This window comes from Mustela nigripes, chromosome 12, assembly GCF_022355385.1.
Source record: "Mustela nigripes isolate SB6536 chromosome 12, MUSNIG.SB6536, whole genome shotgun sequence".
NCBI classification, from domain to species: Eukaryota; Metazoa; Chordata; class Mammalia; order Carnivora; family Mustelidae; genus Mustela; species Mustela nigripes.
In genome coordinates, this window is record NC_081568.1 from 112,002,118 (window position 1) to 112,025,907 (window position 23,790).

The 23,790-nt window shown below is 37.7% G+C and overlaps 1 protein-coding gene and 1 long non-coding RNA gene across 14 annotated transcripts in view; one reads left to right on the forward strand and one right to left on the reverse strand.

Annotated features, from left to right (window-relative positions):
- The window catches only part of MEF2C (myocyte enhancer factor 2C), a 164,336-nt gene extending 152,353 nt beyond the window's left edge, over positions 1 to 11,983 (reverse strand). For 9 of the 10 annotated variants that reach the window (XM_059418219.1, XM_059418216.1, XM_059418214.1 and 6 more), the window contains exon 1: positions 4,915 to 5,015. The gene's annotated coding sequence lies outside the window, so the exon portion shown is untranslated. Of the gene's footprint in view, positions 1 to 4,914; positions 5,016 to 9,497; positions 9,585 to 11,916 lie in introns of those variants that run through there. The other variant, XM_059418213.1, reaches the window with a different exon arrangement.
- The window catches only part of LOC132028794 (uncharacterized), a 322,140-nt gene continuing 309,808 nt past the window's right edge, over positions 11,459 to 23,790 (forward strand). For all 4 annotated transcript variants that reach the window (XR_009407555.1, XR_009407554.1, XR_009407556.1 and 1 more), the window contains exons 1-2: positions 11,459 to 11,536; positions 22,181 to 22,287. This is a non-coding gene — a long non-coding RNA (uncharacterized LOC132028794). The remainder of the gene's footprint in view (positions 11,537 to 22,180; positions 22,288 to 23,790) is intronic.

A 23,790-nucleotide genomic window follows, 5' to 3' on the forward strand; every position in this document is an offset into this window, starting at 1 on the left:
AACTATGTTCACTCTAGTATCTACATTTGGATGCTGAGACCCCTTGTAAGTGTCAGTGGAAGAAATGTGTCACTGTTTTTGTGCACATGTATGTTGTATGACAACTAAGGAAGAGGCCCACAAATTTTACAGGTTTTTGAGTGTATCCTTTGAATTTTAGACCTATTAGAGGAATGCCTCTTCCCTTTCATAAATATTTTAAAGAAAAAATATTCAGAAACTAAAGTATCCATCTAAAATACGTACAAGCAGAAAGCTGTCTTTGTCACAGGACAGAAGTATTGAAAGTCTATGCCCATGACGTTAATGACAGAAAACTCACACCAAAGTTGGTATCCACTAACTTCTACCTCATTAAAACAACCTGCTGATCATGAGAAGTTACATTCTAACGAGTCTTCCTTCTATTGTATAGACTAATACCCTCACCAGGCACGTTTTTTGTTATTTTCTAATAAAGTGATAGACTCCATATTTGTGGGAAATCTATGCATTTATCTTTACTTTTATTTTTCCTAAACTCTTTTTCTTTATTCCATTTCACATAGAAATCTGCAGATATAAAGACATAAAGTTGGCAAATTTTTATATCTTTTAAAATATTTTAATGTTTAAATAGGATGGTTAGTCCCCTTGCAATATGTTCTTTAGGCATTCCCCGACAAACTCAGCTATACAGTTTCCAGGCCTACAAAATGGAAGCTCTACTATTCTGCTTATGTTTTCACTTAGAATAAGTGAATATAAACAGTGAATATATAAACTGGAACTGAAGGTAATAAACTTATTAAAACTTAGTAAGATACTGTTATGGTCAAAGAAAAGCTGCAATGTGAGCCACAAATCCACTCAGATGAAACATCTCATTCAATAGAATTTCTTATCTTATAATAATGCACAGAAAATTAAACACATAAATATTAATTTTATGTATCACAGAAAATGTAGGCAATGAAAATGCAATGTTTACATTTATGGGTGACTCATTAGTGTTTTATTGTGTGAAACACTAGGAGGCATCAGTTGGGTAAAAAAGGACTTCAATTTTTAAAGAAGCAAGAAATTACTGTAGAGTGGATGTGTAAGAAGTTGGGGTTTTCAAAATGTTATTATGTAAACCAAAACTTGATTCTCTGAAATAAACTCTCAAAACATCATATTTTGTTGTAAAGAATAATCTGTACATCACATTCATGAAATACATATAATTTGACCAATAAACACCTATCAAGATATATTTTAAATGTATAGATTCATAACTATGTAATTACACATTTTTATGAAGAATATATTTGGGAACAGAATAACATAACGGCTATTGACTACTATGCATTTTCTGCTCAGTTATTCAATACCATGAGTGTAGGTTTTATTTCTGGCAAATTCTGTTTTGTGCTCTCTAGAACGCCCCTGAAAATGCCTACTGCATTTAAACCTTATGATAGCTGCTTCACATAAGCAGCCAGAACTTGATGTGTGTTCATAAAGAAGTGATGGAACTTAAAAATTTAAGCGATGAAGGTATATATATATGTGTATATATATATATATATATATATATATATACACACACACACACACACAAAGGATATGTTTTCTCTTACTTCCCTACTGAAAGCCTGTCACTTGAAAACTGAGTTTTCTATTGTTTGAATGGCTCTTCATAACGATGAAGCAACAGGGTTGTGGTATACTTATCTGGCAATCATTTGAAATTGGAGAGTCTTGCCATTCCTCAACAATCAGCTTTTATCTTTGACCTATCAAAATAACATGTGAACTGCGTAATCCGCCTTTTGTAAGGTGCACAGACTCTGTTGTTGCTCCTGGTTTTGTGAATTGCCTCTGTAATCTGGTTTGATTTCCTAAAGATGACAGATCTCGGTGAACAGTCAGGCTTTACTGAGTGCAGGGCAGTCCACGCGCCCATGAGATTAAGGTACAGTGCTGAGGTCGGGGATCTTAATCACCTATCCTTCCACATGCAGCACACAGAGTGAACATCAGTGATTAAATCTTTTCATTGTGTCCAGGCAATCACTATATTCATAAAATGAATATGTGCATTTTTATAAATTTTAGATATTAATCTGCCTGGTGTGTTCTCTGAGGATGTGCTTTTGAAAGAAAGTAGAACTTTAGTGATAATCCCTCTAAAGTCCATTCTGTAACCCTTAATTGCATAGGAAATTCTCCCATATTGTTTTGAATCATGTCCCTGAAGCCAGGTTTCTCTGTTTAATAACTATTTTTTTTTGGTGATTATGTAGCACAAGTGCTATTGCACAGATATTTCCCCATTTTTGTTACTTTCTGAGATTTCATAGACTCAAAATATACCGCATGCAGCATTGGGAAATAAAACCACAAAACATTCTACAATAAACAGAAGAAACTTTTGAAATATAATGTTAACATATGCCAAGGAGTTATTTAGCTTAGCATTTTATAAAAGAAATTTAATACAGTAAATCATTTATTGGAAAGATATAGTTGTACTGTTATTCAATCTATTGACTCAGTATAAAAGTGAGGGCCAAGGAAGAAATACATAGAAATCTGAAAAATATAAAACATGATGACTTTTCAGTATCCAATTTTGAATCAACAAACAGTCCATTTCACTATAGGAATAAACCATTTCAAATTCTGAAAACTGAGTATGTTTATAAAGAAGAAAAGAGGCAAGGTGCAGTAAGGTCCTTGTTATTTAAATTTCATGTATTTAATGTTACATGCTTCTATTATGAAAAGTTAATGATATATGTGATTGTATACTTTCAAAGTATGAACAGCTCTGGAAAGGTAAAAAATTGACTTTTTAATAGAAGGTGCTCATTGTTTTTTAAACCTAAGAAACCAATTAATATTTAATAAAGTTAGGTCTTTAATATTGTCTCTGACATGCATACACGGAAGTCAGAATGCAAATCGCGTAATTAATGAGTAAAGGAAAATACTGTTTTTTGTAAGAAGTCTGGAAAATATGTCACAAATACTCCAAAGCTTTGTGAATTACATTATCAAATAACCGTAAATTTTTATAAAGTTTATTAAAACTTGAAGAAAAGATAACTGCCAACTATTGTCTCCTTAACATGACTAGGGAATCATATTTTAAACACTGAATTTAAAGTGTGCTTTGATGAAAACTTTTAAAATTGAGTTTGTAGTCTACTATATAGCCAAATGTACTTTCCAACAAATAAATTGAGATTTTTGATTTAGAGATTATTTTTCCTCTTGAGATGGTATATTAGATAGGCATATCTCATTTTACCTGTCATGTTCTGAATCTACTTGCTTTAAACTACTTCTTTTAATTTAGTAATTTTTATACATACACGGGGAGACAAAATATGGTTTATTAACTGCATTATATTTAACTGAAACTGATGGAAAAACAAAAATACTGCTTGTGTCAGATTGGTACATACTAAGCATTTTCAAAGACTAGCCAAAACTGGTATTATATTAAAAGTGAAGTAAGATGTTTCAGTTTCAAATTGGAGAATTGGAGATTGTTAATCTATTTAAAGCTAAACTTAGTATGCAATACAGAGGTTAAACGGGGTTCACAGGTGGTCACATTTCCATGTCCCTCCAAGTCTCTAGGGATTGGAGTTATTATACTCTATATAAACATCTTTACCCTGCAACCACAATTCCACTGCAAGGTGCCAGTGAAAAAGAGGCTGGTCACTTTTTTGGACTGATATAATGAGGTGGCTGGAGTTCCCTTTATAGCACTTAGAGAATATATGCAGTCACTAACCATTTCACAAGACAGTAACTATTAGAGTTAGTATCAGATTCACAATAGTAAAATGCAGTTTGTGTCAAAGCAATTCTCCACTGAGGACCAGTTAAAGAACTGGCAGAGAGCCTGATTCTACCTATTATACTGTCAGCATTTACATATAAAGGTATTTTATACAAAAGACACACATTCCTACATTGTGATGAAAAGAGCTTTTTCCAAAAAATGGTAACTTCTGGACCTAGAATAGTTGGAAATGTTTCAGATATAAAATTTCCTTTAAGAATTAATAGCCATATTCTGGGAAGAAGATAACATTAGTATTAAATTTAAATCCTTGCCTAGCATTTAAATAATACAATAAACAATATGTTGTGTCTATATATATACTGCCTTTGTGCCAAACTTTATCACTGAGTTTGGTAACTTTCATCCAAAGTCCAAAGAGAAGGCAATTAAAGTGCCTTAACCTCGTTTCTTTTTAAATAGCTATGAATTTGACTTGACCTGAACAGCAATGCATATACTGAACCCCAATACGAACTGTGAAATGTAGACTAACGTGGCCAGGATATTACTTTTTGCCCACACCAACTGAGAAGCCCTCTATCAAGCCAGCACTTTGGTAAGGGAAGGAGATGCACAAAGGTATACTCTGACAGACAGCCATGCTTTAGCTCAAACTAATCCCAAGAATTAGTGGCTCAGAAGCATAACCCAAAGCAAATCAGAATCATTGGGGGGACTCACAGGAGCATCTTTCCACAGTAAACTAGCGGCTAAATCTTAAGGCATGTACTTCAAGGTCACAGAACATTCTGTGAAATATTAAAATCGACCAGGCTCCATACACTCCACCATATCAAACATGCTAATGATGTGAACTAACTTCATGAAACTTTAAACACACTAGTGTGGCAAGAACGAGTCAGGAGTGATTTCAATAACTGATGGCAAACAGATAAGACTATCTAAAAAAGTTACTTTCAGCAACAGAGCAGGAAATCACGGAATTAAGGGAAAAAAAAAAGAATGCACAACAAACCTCAACTTCAGCCTTCAAAAAGGCACAGGAATAGACCTAGTGCGGTGCAGATTTCAGAGACAATACCCAGGCTATTTCCATTTCCTCGAGAAATGTCAGAGGTACTTACATGAAGGAAGACCCGATCAGATTAGTCCTTGGGATATTTTCCTTTCTTAAGAGAGAAAGAGAGAGAAAAAAAAAAAAAAAAGAAAAAAAACACAACAATAATCTTTACTTCGTCCAGCCTTGAAGTGTTTTTCCACCTGATTCAAACATGCAGCCACGGCGACCCACACAGAACCTTCAAAGTCAATCCAATAGCAGCCTGAAGATGTCTGGGTGTACGCGTGTGCTCAAGTGTCTGTGACTGTGAGCAGAACGAGCAGAGAGCTGGAGACGAAGTGTGTGCGCGCGCGCGGAGGGAGCGCGCGCGGGGGAGGCGCGCTCGGGGCCGCGCATCCGCGCGCGCCGAGGCCGCTCGGAAGAGGAGGAGGAGAAGGAGGAGGAGGAGGAAGAGGAGGAGGAAAAGAAGGAGGAAGAGGAGGAGGAGGAGGAAGAGGAGGAGGAGGAGGAGAAAGTAGCTCTCAGCAGCCGGCCAGATTAAAAGTAACCAGACTCGTCCAGAAAACTGCGTCCAGGAAGGAAGTGACAGAAGACGAATGGGAAAAGGAGAGCCGCTCGCAGCCTTTGAAACATCGCGTAAAAAAGGCGGGGGGGGGGGCGGGGGCAGTGGTGGAAGGATATTGAGAGGGGAGGCGGGGGTGGCAGGGAAAACGGAGCAGACGGGCTTGGGGTTCTAAGCGGCACGTCCTAAGAAGTGCCTCTTGCCTTCTTTTTTCCCTTTATTTTGTCCTTGCCCTTGCCTTTGCCTCCGCCTCGCGCTGCCTTTTCCTCTCCGTCTCTCTCTCTCCCTCACAATCCCAAACCGTTGACTCTCTCCTCGCGAGCTAGAGAAATCATCAGTTTCACTCTCGCAAAAGGGGGGCGGGACTAGACCTCGGAGCATTTTAATAAAACAAACATACAGCAGTTCCCTCCTCACCCCTCCAGTCTCAACTAGATTGATAAATTACTCCACTACACTACTTTAATTATGTATATGGTATGCAGAATAAATCACTGAACATCAGTACCTCAATCAAGCACTTTTAAATGATAATTGCATCTTGGTGAATCAATCTTTCCATTCCTGACATTTTGCTAATTTTAGTTTTACGGTGGGGTAATGGCACATGCCATACGCAAACCTAATGACAATTCTTTATTGCGCGAAATGAAGACAACATCGCGAGCGGCGGCTCCCTGCTCTCCCCACGCTGCGGCTGAGAACGCTCGGAGAACCATCTCCGGCTGCAGCGCGCTCGCTCCCCGGGGACTCTGTGAGCCAGCCAGCAGGAAAGTCCTTCTAAAGTCGGGATCTTTCCTCTGACCAATAGGAGCGCGACCCTAATAGTTGCTCTTGCGACTTTTCCCCCCGTTTGGAGACGCGTTAACCACTTCTTTCTTCCACTGGTCCGAGCGCTCCTGTTACTCACGCGTAAAAGCCACCGTCCAGGATGCCTGCAGCACTCGATTCCAGCACGCTTTTCCTGCATGCCCACAATACGCGGTTTTCGGCCCAGAAAGGTTGGAGGGCCAGAAAGCGTGCCGAAATACTATGTGTTAGTAATGTACAAAGCAATAAAAATAATTACCAGTTCTGAAATCTCGACTTCATCGCGGGGCCATGAACTTTCTAATCAGTTTAGAAATATTTACCGAGGCGGCAGCTTCCTCGGAGATTTCCCCCTCCCTCCTCCTACTTCTATCTCTTCCACACCTTACTGGATTTTATCCAGAGCATTAACATGTAAACCAAACCAACTTCCCAAATGCATTAGGCTACCCTATCCGATAGCTGATGACTTCACTTATCCTGAAGAGTTTCAGCTGCACAGGAAGCAGAAATAGAGACTGATAAGGAAGATACTTATGTTAAGGTTTAAGCCCAGTAAACACTTGACCTGACCAGGGGGTGGGGAGTGGGGGGAAGATAGGTTAATATTCAAGATTTAGGAAAGGTTTCTAGGGGTTAGGCACCTTCCCTCTCTAGCCAATTACACCACACCCAGTAAAGCCAAAGATACAATACATCAACTAGTACACAAACCATGAAAAGACAAGATTGCACGCCAGTGGAACTATAGATCATATAAACTGTGTGAATCAAATTAAAAATCTTTAATATTGTGAAAGGAAGAAGAGAAAATACATTCAGGAAATAAAAACGTTGAACGTACAGGAGTAGACAATAGGTGCATACTGAAATATCTAGCTAATTAAAGATATTTCCTCACTTTAAAAAAATTCCTTTCAGCACTATGTGTTTAACCCAATGACTAGTTGCATTTCCTGTGAAGTTCTGCACCATGCCTCTAGACTATTTTAATGTGTGAGGACAGTGTGATTCAAAAAGCCTCCCTGCTTCATTGTAGGGGCTATTTGATGTGAGTAGCTTTTCTTAGAAGAGTGGGGTCAACATTTAGGTGTCTGCCCCAAGGCTTCACTTGAAAGGAGAAGGTTGATTTTACAGGCAAGAACAACCAGATCTGAACAATCTTCAGGCTTCTGGTTCATCACCACTGTGACTATCAGCACAACTAAGATGAATCTCTTGCTTTTATTATAGGAAAGCGTGGCAAACTGTCACAAAGCAAAAGTCATCTGAAATAATATTTCTTGCAGATTAGTATCTACAGTATATTTGTTTGCCTGTTTGTTTTTCATCTGGTGAGTTTGCTACTACCATGAATTCATTTTAATAATATGGCGGAGATAGTCTGTATCAGGTTTTCATTTAAGGTACAACTTCTAAAAAAAAGAATCCAAAAATTTAAAGGTGCATAGTTATTTTGAATACTAAGATATGTCTATAATTTTTTTCTAGATTCACAAATGCCTTGACAAAGCAAAACATTTGCAGGAACATATAAGTTTATTGCCATAATGCCTGAAATTAATGTAATGAATTGTAAAAGCCTATTTTACATGAGTGAATAGACATAGGCAATACATGACTCAATCATATGATTTTTGATGGATTATAGATTATTTCTATTTACCACAGTACACCTCAGTTTTAGATGATTTTCCCTCAAAAATAAATTATTTTACCTTTTAACATCTTAACGCATTATTTAATAATAAACATTAATAACAAACTCATAATTATCAATGAGAGTACAAGCATTCAGGAATATGTATAACCCCACACTGTGGATACCTGGAAATAATTTGGATCCGAAATGTATCACAGTTAGCCTTTTAAAATATAAGATATTCCCCTCAGCAGATTTAGCTTCTTAATTATGTGTGACCTAAGTTAATATTAGCATTAGTTTCCTTCCCATGAGCCTTCATATTTGAAGCAGAACAGAAGAGGTTGTGCAGAAATACATAATAGAAAGTCACCGAGATTTAAAATTATTCATCGGTAATTCACAAAGTGGTTAATACAAAATGTGCTTTGTATTCTTTAAATACTCTGGATTTTTTTTTTTTTTTTTTACCAAAATCATCCTGATCTTTACCACCTAATGGTACTTGGTTATATTATGTTTTCTGGTGTAGGGAGGAGCTTGTACTAGGTATTAGGAGGCCTATATTCTCTGGTTCAAGATTTGTGCCTAAGTACTGAGTGTGTCTTTTCAGGGCTTCAGTTTGCTTGTTCATTAAATGAGTTACGTGAATTCTCCAATCTATTCCAGTTCTATGACTAGAAAATAGAAAATTCTCACACCCTTTAAGCCAGCTGGACACTAGGGACCTACCATGTTAAATAAAAGGTGACAAACTGCTTAAGAGAAAATGATGTCTGGGATTGACATACTATTTAAATAAACGTTTTTCCCCAATCACCAAATATTTCCTTCATTAAATAATTGTCATAAGTGCTTTATTATGTATGTAAATATATATTTACTTGACCCCCCCAAAAAGAATTGTTTAGCAATGTATTTAATTGAAGTTCCACAGAAATTACAGAGAGCATACTCCTTAGGACTTGACTCTAAGGAAAGCTAATTTCTAATTTCTGTTCAAGGTTGTATACCATCTTACTCCACCCTCCTCTCTTTACTACTTGCCTACATTAAATCAGCAGTCTACTAAAACCCTGTTCACTGGGTATGCCTGCTTTTAAGCTTGGCCCACGCTGGGTGTAGCTCTTGAAGTAAGCTTTAAAAAATTATTTTAAAGTAAGCTGGGGCGGTTGCCACAGCAACCCACCCTAAGATGAAGAGAGCCTATAGATTAATCTACCCCTCAAGATTATTCAACTGTATAGTATTTGTTCTTCAGCCAGAATACTTTCAACACAAACATGATAATCGAATATAGAAGTTCAGAAAATATAAAAAGTAGGAAGATATAAATTCCAATAGCATTAAAAATGTTATCTTTTTATAGTTACAATAGAGATGACATACATAACTTCCCCTGAAATGGATTAACTGTAAAAGAGACTTGCAAAGGTAGGCCCTGCAAGGTGATATGTGAGCTTTAAGCAAAATGGCATGGTATTGCTTTTAATATAAAGCATATAATGGTTGCCATCACACTTTATCACTTTTGTGTGTCTACATTATAGATACCTAATGACAAGGAGTTTGGCAGTTTTACCTTTATGAATTAGCTTGGTGGTAAATGATATAACAAATGTTAAGCACTCACCACATACACATACAGTCATTTGCCTTCCATTCTTTACTTCATCTTTTCATAGAAGTTACTTCACAGTTTTCAACTCTTCTTTGGCACCTTAAAATGTGTAAGTACAACAAGGTAACAGTTAAAAACATTTTTTTTAAAGAAAGCCGATATTAAAGTACATTCAAGTAAATTTATTTCTAAAACTTCTAACCTGAAGTAACACCAGTATTAATTCTGATTTTAAAACAAATGAATGTATGTTAAAAACAAAATAATTAAAATGATTATTAATTGTGAAAATACTTATAGCCTTTAATATAAATAGTGCCAAATATCTAAATTTCAAAAATTCTTTAGGTACAGCTTTAGCCTATGCACAGTATACACCATATGGACTACTTGTGATTGAGAATCTGCAATATGCAAAGGATTTGTTATTCCAAGCCAAGGTTTAATCATATCCTTTATCTCATATCTAAAGAGCCTATATTTATCTTTATTTTTTGTACCTTTAATTTTGTATCTGATTAAGAATTACAAAGGCGAAAGTCAAATCTACCATATCCCAAGCTAAGAAAATTTGTCAAGTAGGGATAATGAAGCTTCAACTGAAGTTGCCGAAAGGGCTTATTGTGTATGGCGCCCAAAGGGCAGTTTTAAATACTTCAGGATTAGTGGTGTGGATTCAGTACCCTTTATGAATTCTATTACCAATAATACCTTACGCTAGCCAGCAGCGTTGAACTATACTGAGCACAGACAAATGCTCCTGTGTTCTAATCTCCGTTTGAAACCAGCTTTCTATGACTTCAAACATACAAATGAACTTTTCCCTGGCTTCAGAATGAGTCTATTCCTCCCAACCTTGAGACTTATCAGACCAGGGTGGTCAATATCCATTTACCCATTTGTTTTAGCAAGAAGACTTTTCATAGTGAAGACTCATTAAGATTTATAAAGCCTCTATATTTGGGTTGACATTCCTAAGATTTATTTTTATTTTTAAATTGCTTCAGACAAGGAGAAATGAGTTTTGGCCACTTTTATTTTAGGGGTGTTAGCTGAGCTTAGTCTTTGAGGCTCAGGCCTACAGTGAGTTAGTCTAAACTTAGTGGCGGGTAGTATCTGGTGACCTAGTCAATACCCTTTCTCCCAGCTCTGCTTGGTATTACAGTCTGTTAAGTGGGAATCATAATACACATCTCCCAGGGCCTTTTTCCCTTACAGAAATGCAGTCTTCATGGAATAATGTCTGAAAGATATGCTAAGGCTTTTAACAATGCCACTACAAATTATGATACATTTCTTCCTTTTCCTGGATCAGTATGCCCAAATAAGGCTAGATCAGTAATTTCCTTGCAAATGTGTGGCTGATTAAAATGGACTTTACCTTCACTTAGAAAATCGTTAAATGTTCATCGGAACATTGATTCTATCCCATTTCTCGAAATATCACAGAAACCTTCAAGTCAAAGAATGGATTGTTACACTTCCCCTTTTAACTGTTTGGTGTTTTTTTTTTCCCCCCTAGATACCTCTCTACGTGTGTGCCCTTTAATTTTTAAAGATCTTTACCCGGGATCGGGGTGGGGGTGGGGGTTAAAAATCTCCGTCCTGCGTTTCGGTGCCCACTTCTTTGTCTGGGAAGCCAAGGGCTGGAATTCAGTTCGGACGGCCCCTTAAGAGACCCAGACAGGGGACGCCTGTGGTTTCAGCAGCTTACTCTGCTGAGTTATTGATTGCAGGCAGCAACAATCCCTCCCGGTGATTTGTGTGGAAAGTGAATCCGCGCTGGCTGGGCGTTCACAGAGGCGCAACAGCCGCAACGCCATCCAATTATTGCCGGTCGTCCCCTCCAACACCGCTCTCCACCTATATACTCCTTTCTCTGCCCATCGCCTCTTCCCCCCACCCACTTTTCTCAGAGCGGACCGACCTACCTACTCCTTCTCAGCCCGTCTTCGCTTCCCCCCACCCACTTTCCTCAGAGCGGACGGAGCCGAGGGGGCGGGGGCTCCCTCCCGGGAGCGTTTCTAGAGCTCGGAGGCAGCTAGTAGGGGGTGAGTGCGCCACGTGCGTGCGCCACGGGCGAGGAGGAGGCGGGCTCGGGGGCCCTCCAGGGGCCTGTGGGCCTGGGTGCGCGGAAGGGGGCGGGCTGCCTTGGCGGGGAGTGTGCCGGGTTGCGTCTTGAGGGGGATGTCACGGCTCGGGGGAAAGCGGCTGGTGGTTTGGCGAAGAGGCCGCGTGGTGGGCTGTGGAGAATGGGAGGAGGGCGCAGCGGTGGTGGGTGGGCCCTGGAGAAGCTCGGTGGCGGTGTCGGGGAGTTGCCCTGCTCGTCTGGTTTGGGGCTCTCAGGGATATTTCCCCTAGGCTGGCGGGCGACGACCCCAGAGGGCTGGGGAGGGGGGGCAGTTCCGAGCGAGGCGCCCAGTGAACCCACCTACGCACGGTGCACAAAGCGCTGGCACGCGGTCGGCGTCCGGCGGCCCTTGGAGCCGCCGGGGCTCTGAGCGCTTTGCGCGCCTGGGGGAGGAGGAGTGGCGAGCGCAGGTCCGGCCGCCGCCCCTGTCCCGCCGCCAGTCAGCCCTGTTTTTCACCTGACAGACCAATAGGAAAGGACGCGGTCCCGGAGCTGGATTTTACAGCCCAATCTCTCAGGGTCTACACGATTATTAAAAAAAAAAAAAAAAAAAAAAAAAAGAACAGCCAACTGCTGCGTCTGCTAGTTAAGCTGCCTCGGTGGATAGGTGCGCGTCTTGGCTCGGGAAAGGCCCCAAGTTACACGACAAATGGGAGACTGGGGGAGAAAAGACCCCCCCCCTCCCCAAAACTTCCTTTCCCTTTCCCTCCCCTTTATTTGCTGGCACGTGAGAATAATACTGGGGTCTCTCGCAAAAAATGCCATCACGAAATGCAAATGCCTGGGCTGTTCTTTGATTGAACTGTGGAGCTGTACCAAACGCTCCAAGAGTGGTGAAAAGATCAATGCTCCAAAGACATTGTAAAGTACTCGGCTGAATAAATCAAAGGTGTAAAATGTTTATATTGTTGTGCTCTTGAAGCTATAAGCTGCCGCCAGTATGGGAGCCGCTAGCCGCCTGTGGCTCATGAAGTTTAAGCTTATTAGAATTACATAAAATTCAAAATTCAGGTTCCCAGTTATACTGGCCACATTTCAAGTGCTCAATAGCCACAGGCGGCTAGTGGCTACCTTATTTGACTGCGAGATGTTGAACATTGCCATCATTGCGTAAAGTTCTATTGGAATGTGCTGCTCTAGAGTTTTAAATGAATGCTGGTTTAAAAAAAAAAAAGAAGAAGAAGAAGAAAGAAAGAGAAAGAAAGAAAGAATCTGTTTTATGATACCAGCCAATTTTTAGGACACTGTTGGCATTTGCATTTCCTGGCACTAGTGTGGAAAGTTTTAAAGTCAGAATTTCCGCATCTTCTTGCTGATAGAGGTCTTGGGGAACATTTAACACAAGCACCTAATTTTTTACAGGGTAGACAAATGGGGCCAAGAGAAATTAACAGATGTACCCCTAAATCATGCCATGAATTTAGAAAGAAGTGAAGGTCACCAGGCAGGGTCTATCTACTATACTTTGTGCCAGACCAGGGCACCTTACCTGAGACTGACTAGGCAAATTCGCCCTATAGAAAGGTGATCTGACAGATTTGACAGGAGCACGCTTTTACAAGAGAAAATACTTCTAAGCATTCTTCTAGGTAGAAATTCTAGTAAAGAATAAGGTGTGTAGGAACACTGTCTCCTAAACTAAAAATGTATTACTGGTAGTTTCATAGATTGAAATCATGTCTTCTTCAAGAGACTGGTTGGGATAACATTGTTCTTATTTATACTTAAAAAAATCTGAGGAAATGGAATTATCCTTTTAAAGTAAGAGCTAATAAACACTCTTAAGGTCAGGGAGGAAAAGTATTGTGTAAGGTGGAAATTGTTAGTAAAGCATAGACTTTCCCAAATTCGATGAAGATACTATCAGGTACATGTTATGGAACCTCCCTTTGCCTAAGTTTCCTCATCTGTAAAGTGTGGAACATAAAGTGCTACTCTTAAAACTTTGTTATGGGGATTAAATGAGCCACCCAACAAAGCACAGGCCTGGGAAATTGGTAAACTGTAGTAAAAGACATTCTTATTCTTCTGCTTCTACACCATTACATACTACACTACATACATTTCTACTTCTACACCGTTAATTTCCATACATTTCTACTTCTACATTATTAAGTTCCATATTCATCCATATAAGGGCTGACACTGTAGAAAAAGTTGGAGAAGTAGATTGTCAAGAGAGGTGGGAATTGGTTTAGGATGAGAACTGTTTTATTTTTAAGAGAGGTGATCTTTTCAAACCTAAAATTCCCTGACTGAATGGATGTAGGTTGTCTTATTTCCCTTTCACAGACATGGCATCTCTAGTATACTTCCAGACTTTTATTGTCTTAATTTATTATTTTTTTTTGTCTTGAGGGGTGCTTCTTTATACTTGTTAGCTGCTTGGTTGTTGAAAAGGCACTGGAAACTCCCAAGTCCATCCTCTTTCACCCTGGTTGACCTTTGGAATGCTGTTGTCAGCCAAGAAGACATTGATATCTTCAGTCTCCTGCTAGCTTGAATTCTTTAGGGCAGAGCCTGCTCAGATTATCTCCTTATGTCATTCCAAATGTCTGATGGCCATCTATGGCAATGGGGCTGGGCCAAGGCCTGCCAGGAAGGGGGAGCCCATGGAATGCCTAATGGAGCATTCTGTTCAAGAGGGACCCAGACGTTGTTCTCTGTTGGATGCATGATCAACATTACAACTATGTCTAGGGGACTGTTTGCTGCTTCTTGGAAAACAGAAGCCATAGACATTTTGTGTTTTTGGTTTTAATAAAGTCCCACTTGGGACATATGTGATTTCTATTGATTTTAATTTGTGTAAGTATGTATTACAGGGAAAAATGGATTCAGAAAGTATTTACAAACAATTTATATCTGGTATACCTGCTATCTGTCCTCATTAAGAATACCAAAATAAGACAAATCTAGAAAGGAGAGAATAAAGCCACCACACTGCAAAATGTACCTTGTTTTCTTTATCTCTCTAGGTAATTTTCCAAATGATGGTGTTTTACATAGTTGAGAACTTACGAAATTACTTCTAAATATTTTGTATATAACCTAGAATTATAAACCAAGGAAAATAATACAAATTTTATTTTTTCAGGAAGGCAAGATCTTGCATAGATTTATGTTTCCCATACTTACTAAATTTGAAAACAAGGAGATACGTAATTATATCCATAGGCTAATTTACAGGAAAAGAGAGAATTGATTTTCATTGTTTGGGATGAAGTCTCTCTAAATTGTTTTGCAATATGGTGAGAATTAAAAGTAAAATACAGTAAAACTTTTAAATTTGTCAGGCATTAAAACCGGTTTGATTTATCAGTATATACTACTTCACTTAGTCAAAGACTCAAACCAAGGAAGTCTGATTTTCTATAGATGATTTCCTTTTTTTACTAAATTTGTAGTTTGATATTTATATGTGAATAATATTCATATTTATAATACAAGGATATTTGTAGTATATGTGAAAAAATAATACTATCTTATTAGAATGAGAGTTGAAATAAATTTAAAGTGTGTAATATTTAATGGCCACTTACTGTTAGTCTTGTACTAATTGCTTTAATTAATTATATTATCTGCTTTATAAACTTTTTTTCTTTTTATCCAAACAACAACCATTCAGACAGGAACTACAATTCTCTTCATTTTACAGATTTTAAAAACTAAAACTTAGAGAGGTGACATTACCTACTTGGGGTCTAATAGCCCCTAGTGCCAGACAAAGGACATGAATCTGGGTTAGTTTGTTTCTAGTGATACTCTTAGCTGTGATGCTGTATTATGTCCTTAGACTCATAAGTTTTGCTCAATTATAGGGATCATGAGATCAGGAGGTGATGTAATCAATATTTTTTTACCCCCACCAGAAAATATTTTAGAAATACATGTCTAAACAAGTGTCATCCTCTTCCGGTAGACAGCTTAGGAAGTTACTCGCTTATTTCAGTAATAATGTCTTCGCACAGGTCTCTATAGAAATCTCCTTAGGCATTTGCTATTCAGTCTTAACTGTTTGTTGGCAAATCATTATCATTAAGGATGAATTTGTTGGTGAAACTAAATCCAGACCAAATGTAGTGAACAAGGTGCTTGATGGAAACTATGATGTGATTATAAAGCAGCAGATTATTTGATATCTGGCTCATAAATTGACACTAATTGCAGATACAGAAGGGGGATTTCAAGGGTATTCCTCCTGTGAAAGTGTAGCCTTTAAGTAGACATTTTGGCAATAACATCATAAAAGTTTTAAAAAGTTAGTTTCATCGATTAGAAGTTACATATCATATGTGAACATCATGGGAAATACCTTTGCAAGGAATGTACAAGGGACAGGGAAGGATAAATCAGAGTTGCTGAATTAGAATCCAGGCTCAGACTTAATAACCATTTGACCTTAATTTTCAAAATGCCCTTGTTATGAAATAGAAAACGTTTCAGGACCTCTATAGGATGACAGTTTTCCTGAGAGGAAGACGTAAGATTGTACTTCTATAGTCACCTGGTGCCTGGCATGTCGAAAATGCTCAGTAGGGGCGCCTGGGTGGCTCAGTGGGTTAAAGCCTCTGCCTTCGGCTCAGGTCATGATCCCAGGGTTCTGGGATCCAGCCCCCCATCAGGCTCTCTGTTCGGCGGGGAGCCTTCTTCCTCCTCTCTCTCTCTCTGCCTGCCTCTCCACCTACTTGTGATCTCTGTCAAATAAATCAATAAAATCTTAAAAAAAAAAAAAAAAGAGAATGCTCAGTAAATGTCCACTAACATACTATTTCATTTTTAAGGACTACCGCATGCTCCTGGAAAATACCTCAATGTCTCATTATCTAACAATATCTTCGAAGTTGTTTCCTTTTCTATCAGCTTTCATGCTTCAAAGCAGTTTTTATTTTATATATAGCTTTTTATATTTGAAATAAATATAAAATATTTAGGATAATATGTTGATTAAACCAATGTATATTATACCAAGAATCTTACATTCTGGGTTTGTCAATTTATATTATCCTTGTCAGTGTTCCATATTCTTTTCAGAAAAACATTTTTTTTGTGTTCATATTTTATTTTGTCAGACTTACAAAAGTAATTATATATCCATTTGCTCAGAATAAGGCTCCAAGATATTATTTTTTGGTTCTATCAGACATCTTCTAAATTGCTTATTGATTGCATAATCTTACACTTAAATTTAAGGAACTGTCACATAAATATACAGAATTAGCAGGTTTTATTAAATCTGAGTTTTTAAGTCTTTTAAAATCAATATTATCTGTGTGGTATCGGCAAAATTGTAAGGTTGCTAAAGCTTGTCTTTGTATCACCAGCCTCCCTAGACTCACCTTCAGCTTGTCCTTCTTTCACTCTGGCATGCTCCACTCACCCAGCAGCAATTTTTAAAATCAATAATAGCTCTTTATTGAGTGTCTCTGTCTCCTCACAGCCTTTCACTGATGTGACCCACAAGGTCCTTTCATTCCTCAGCACTCATTTTATGTTCCAGAATTCTCGTGGACTGTGTTCTATCAGAGGAGCCCACCACTCCAACAGTTTACTTCATGATGCAGTATCAATGTGTTACTCCTTTAAATGAACTTCTTTTCAGAAGTTTTCTGAAAGGAGTTCATCCTCCAAAGGAGTATCTATGCTTACACAACTTCCATAAATTCCCTGGTCTGTTGGTGGGGAGATGCTTCAGGGAGGAGTTTTTCATCATGTCTCCGGTCCCTCTTGCTTGGCCGATGTGTAAGTTAGCCCTAGGTGCTAGCCAGTAAGTAGAAAGCCTGGCTCTTACTTGAAGAAAGTTTACTATTTTTGAAGAGGTTGTGATTGGAAGATGAGCTCTCTATCAGCCAAGTATCGTGATGCTCCTTGAAAATTTATCTATCTATCTTTTTAAAAATATATAATAACACTTTGGTACCTGTTGTTCTGGTCTCTTTTTCTATTCCCGTCTTGCATAGGAGGTACACAGTTGCTGCATGTCCCTTGTGCCATTGCTACCATGTTGTCACTTGGTCTCACCCTGTGTGAACTCCCTTCTGCCTCCAAAAGCCATCAGAGGTGTAATTAGTGATTATTTCTTCAGAAATGTCTTGAAAGGGATGTAAGAGTCCTGTGACAAGCATGGGTATTGCTTCCTGGATGAAGGTTAGAATTTGGAAAGGTTGGGGAGAGGTTTGAGGTTGGAGGGAACACTACATTCTGCCCTTTATGACCTCTGTGAAATCACAGACAAAGCGTCTTCCTGTGTGCAAAGATAGGGCCCATGAATCAAATATTTCCCAACTTTGTATGACATTAAACCTGTAAATATGGAACCTCCATATCAAATACAGTATACTTTATAATATATTCTGAAGAAATTCAGAGATGAGGAAATATGATTCTAAGTAAAAGATCTTGAACACTGCTTAAAGACGGGTAAGTAGGAAACATTCTACAATTTTCTTATGCCTTTCGGTCCCTTTAGCAATAGTGATATAGCTATCAATAGATTGAATCCTGTCTTTTCCATTTCCTTCCCCTTTTCCTTCTTTCTTCCTTCATCTTTTCTGCTTCATCTTCTCATCTTCAGTTGTAAATTTTTTATTTTCAGTTGTAAAGCCAGTACAACCATAAACACACACACACACACACACACCACTGGTTATTAACAATTAGATTTCTTCTTTCATGCTTTGTAAAGTTACATTTTCTCTTTCAGAACCATAAGATAGTAATAATTTTCTATTTATTTGAATCCCTTCAAAATAAAATACTGCTAACAAGGGAAGTTCTTTCTTTCTTTCTTTTTTTTTTTTTTTTAAGATTTTATTTGTTTATTTGACAGAGAGATCACAAGTAAGCAGAGAGGCAGGCAGTGGGGGGGGAAGCAGGCTCCCTGCTGAGCAGAGAGCCCAATGAGGGGCTCCATCCCAGGACCCTGAGATCATGACCTGAGCCGAAGGCAGAGGCTTTAACCCACGGAGCTACCCAGGCACCCCAAGGGAAGTTATTTCTAAATAATTGATATATGCTATAGATAATATGGTCATAGAAGAGTTTCTATGATTTTTTTTGTTATTAATCACTATAATCACTCTGATTACAATGATGATTAACTCACAGCGAGTAACGCATGTGCTTGCAATGTTTATCTGCTTTCAAAGGATTTATGTTCATCTATCTAGTCTGTTTCACATATTCTCACCTCATCCTTTTGTAGCTGTGAGACTCTCGTTTGGGTAGCCTATGGCCACAAAACAACTCATGCACAGGAGAATAAAGCCTGTGGTTTCTCCTACATTATTGCTGGACCATAGCCTTCTAAACTCCCTGGGTCAGTGATGATCGAGTATTCTAAAACTTGAGTGTGTGTGTGTGTGTGTGTGTGTATACATGCATATGTATATATACATACTTCTCGTAAACAGCACTCTGTTATTTTTTAATGAATTTTCTCAAGAGCCAATTCAAGCCATTGTTCATATTTAAAGCTGTTTTATTTAGTGCCTGAAACTCAAGTAGAACTTGAGAATGATTTTTGGTTTATCTCTAATGTTGGGTGAACCTTACCCTTTGCCAATCTACATAGAAATAATTAAACAGACTATTTAAGTGCAATTATATCTGACAATAAATAAAAATGCACGCAGAACTTCTGTAGCTATATCCATAGGCTTCCTTTGGTCTCCTAGGACCTGAGATCGCTGGGTGCTGGTTTTCTTGCTATTGCAGAGCAAGAGAACCAACCTTCTTGAAGGAGTCCCTCAACTTTAGTGAGGACTGGAATCTAGCACAGAATCTAGCACTGAAAACAGTTTTTATCAGAGGGCCTCAGAGTCACTCAGATTCTTAGGCCCCATCTCAGCTCCCCTGAACAACAGCCTCAGAAATCTCATTAAAAACTAGCTTCTTGGGTGTTTCTTATGTATCTTTTGCTTTCAAGCCATTGCCTTAGGGTAAGGGTGATCATAAGATCTGTGAAGACTTCTAATTCCTTAACCTTACATTTGCTACATTATTCGTTCCCACGCTCTCAACTAATCCTTAGTTTCATGGAACTTCTAAATCAGTGAACTCCTTTCAAAATAGTAACAATGAGAGGTCAGAATGATATGAATCTTTCCATTGCTTGTCTTGGCTCGTACTGTAAACAATCAAAAAGGACATGCCACATATATTCTGCCCATTGTGATTAGAAGACAGATTAAGCAATACAGGGACTCAGTTCTTCATCCTTATGGATCTGAGGGTCAGTCCTTATTTTTTCTTGGGTGAACTCTGCTCCTGGATCCCCGTATCTCAGCAAAACCTGTAAAATGGGTTTCAGATCCCATGGCATCTACCATCAGTGACAATGGAGAGGAGCACACATTCATGCTTCTGTGGCTGCCAGCGGCTTATGAACCTAGATTCCTGGCAACCAAGACCAGTCCCATGCACAATACTTGAGAAATGTGGCTTTTCCCTAAAAAGACTTTCAATTAATACAAATATTCCTTATGACCTTGATAATTACCTCTGCGTTGCTGATCAATCATATAAGGCCTTCACAACATTGTCATCCCAGGCGACAAGGGGACCCATATTCCCAGCCTTTTAACCTCTCTGTGTAGCCAGCTGCTACTATTAACCTCTCTTGGATCCAGATATTTTTAACACTTCAGATTAGGGGGTTCTTTGATGAGCCTGTTGCTTGTTCCAACATCTTTCTGACATGAGCAAACATGTTCTCAAGCTGGCTTACAGCAGCAAGTGTGGAGAATATTTTTTTTTGAAAAATATTAATAAAAACATTAAATGACTAGTAGGTTTTTTGGATGCTGCAACTCCACCTTATAAAGTTAGTGAAAAGTTCCAAGCTATGTGTGACAAAGTAACTTTGAAGATAAGACCTTTTATGTTTTGTTACCAGGGTACCCAAGTAGGAAAAATATGGCTGGCTGGTCAGTAGTGTATTGTAAAGTGATTTTGTTTTCCACACTCATCTCATAGGCTAAAAACTGGTGTTAGTTTAATTATTTGGAATGCTGCCAATATGGTGGGCTTCTTATAGCAGTAGGGAGGGGGCAGGGCAGGCCATTGGAGACCGGAACCCACCAACATTATCTAGAATCCTTTTGGGACCTCACATGAAGGAACAGAAACACCTTCTACTGGATAAACACTTTCCAGAACGGCCTTTCCTCTGATTTATGCATAGCCCAGCAAAGAGTCACATCCCTTCAGTATCCTCCCAGAGATTACACGACTTGGTTTCCAGTCATAAAATTACTGAGCAGTGAAAGAGAGATTATGACCCATAGTTGCCTACTTCTACTCTGCTGCTCTTCTGACAGTACTCTTCAGCTCTAATGAGAAAACATTAAAAACCCTTCAAAGGCAGATGAGAAATAAGTCATTCAGTTTCACTAACACCCATATGAGATGCAGGGAGATGACTGAATTTTTTGCACATTTTGTCTTGACACCCCTGTCTTTCACAATTACTAGAAATGGATATTATTTACTGATTATTTTGCTTACAATCGATTTGCATACTGTTATTGCATATTGTTAAGTGGTTTGCCGATTAATAATGTTGATTTTGACTAAATGTAATAGAATAAGCAAATATGTTTGTAAATTTAGATATTTTGTATAATTTAGTTGCTAAATGGTATCATAGAGTTGTTGGAGATTATTCTACCGGAATTCCTTGCAGGGAAATCCTGTCTCCAATTTCCTCCCATATTCTATATTAGTGTTTAAAGGTCTCCCTCCTTAAAAAATTCATTTGCTTGTTTGGGTTTTAAAGCAAACTTCTCACAGGCAAATATAGCTCTAAAGCTCAGTGTTAAAATAAATCCTTTTAAATTCAGAACATGGTAGTTACCTTCTAAATGATTTCTTTTCTAGAGGGTCAGAGAAGAATAAAGTATTTAGTTTGAATATATTTTCATGACCTTGATTGAATCAATATGATATGCAGCATTAACAACAAATTATATTATAGCAATATAAAATATTAATATAATTAATAATTATTTTAATAAATACCAGATACTTAAATTAATACAGGATTGTTGAGTCATAGAATTTCTGAGCTGTTAGGAAACACTTGCTGGTGAGGTCTCTGGGGTCCCCGGGGGTTTTGTAATTAACACACACACACACAGACACTTGTTAGTTGTTGAGTTGGTTATGTGAACTATTTAGTATATTCTGTATTTAGGTAATGTATGTATGCTTATGCTTTGGTATATTTTGTATTTTTAATTGTTTTCTAATATTTCAAAAAAATTTGCAACCTGAATTTGTCATTTATCTTCTAAACATCTATATTGCCATTGATTAATTTTTCTTTCTGCTGTTTCATAAGCACCATAAATGTTTTCAGTTTGGAAATCAGGTTAAATAGTAAAGAGAATCTAAAAAAGAGTTTGTACCATAGATATTTTAATATGTTTGTGTTCTTTTTTTTTAAAGCTACATTTTAATATGCTTTGATAAAACTGTATTTCTTTAAGAAGGTATTAACTGCAAACAATTCCCCAGTGCAATGTCTCGCATTAATTTTCCATGTGCTCTCTTTTACTTACAGTTTCATTGTCCACATGTTTAAAGTCTAACAGAAAAAAAAAATCACTGGATGTGAAGTTGGGAGACAGAGCCAAGTCTACATCTATATCGTCATGCTGGTGACCTTGGGTAAATTTTATTTTTGTGCTTCCATTTCATTTTTTTAAAAAATGAGTTGTTGAAAGCATCAAAGACTCTTTCCCACAATTCAAACACTCCATGAGCTCAAAAGAAGATTTGATTGAAAGAAATGTGTGGGCATCATTACCTGGCTGCCCAGTATTTTCATGGTCACATACTTGTTACATACATCTGAAGTTTCTTTAAGGAAATTAACTCTTTGTAAGTATGAGCTACGGGTATCAAGACAAGTGGGGTAAGTGGAAAAGAAAGGAGAAATAAGTTAATGACAAAGGAGGGATTGTGGGTGGCAGAAATGATTCCCTTTTCACTTCTTTATATCTATAGTCTAATTATTCCTACTTGAAGACCTTACTGGCACCAGGTATTATTTCAACAGGGATGAGTAATATGTAATTTTTATCTTTACTGGGTTACATTTGGCCCATAGACAGTTGACAGCTGTCAGTCAGGTGGCTGGTCAATGAGGAGATACATTTAAAGCTGCCAAAGTATTTTTGTGTCTTTAAATACTTACAAGTAAACCATTTTAGCTGGAAGCTTCATTGTCCTGAAATTAAATAGATTGGTATTCACAATATAATTTGTTGAAATTAGTTGCTGGGAGAATCAGAATTTTCTCTATGTGTCTATGGGTAAACAAAATGTTTTTCAAATGTTTTTCTGAAACAGGAGAATAATTAATTTTTCTCCACTATAAATAAGCCATTCTTAAGCTATGAAGATACATTGCAAATAAGGCTTAAAATTTAAAAGTATGTTTTTAAATTAAACTTTTAGGACACATATGAGTCATTGCAACATCATCATAATTTCTGACTAAGACTTATTAAAAGAAATCATTTCCATACATTGAGGGAGTTGGCATAGGTATTTTTGTGAAACAAAGTTGAAGGTTTATAGGAAAGTACAAAATGTAGCTGCAAGTTGTACTAGGAATTAAAGCTTCTCTCCATAATTACAAGAAAAAAACATGAAATTTTGGATTAAGCCCACAATTCAGGCCATGGTTAAGATGACAAATTTTGGTTATTTATTTATTTGGGCTATACCTAACATTATCTCTAATAGGTTCAGTCACACGTAAATAATTCACAAGAGTGATGAAAAATAGTTTGGAAGAAGCTTTTGTGTGGCTCATATTGAGTGTTAATGACAAACTGTATAATAATTATAGCCGATAGTAATGCACATAAAGAATTCACAAATGTAATTTTAAAAGTTGACTTAAGAGTGTGTGTTCAGGTTTGTAGTACTTATTTCTAAAAAATGAGTGCTCTGATTCTTTAGGAATATAGTACTTAACAGACTAGATAAATAACAAAATTATCAAGTGCATGTAGTACATAATTATTCTTTAAGAGACTAATGAAGCTATCTAAAAAATGCAATATTGGATCATGGTTACTTAGGTACCAGAAGCAATATATGAAGATGACAGAATATCACATAAAAATAGCAGTTTGAAACCATAATATATCATTTAAAAAA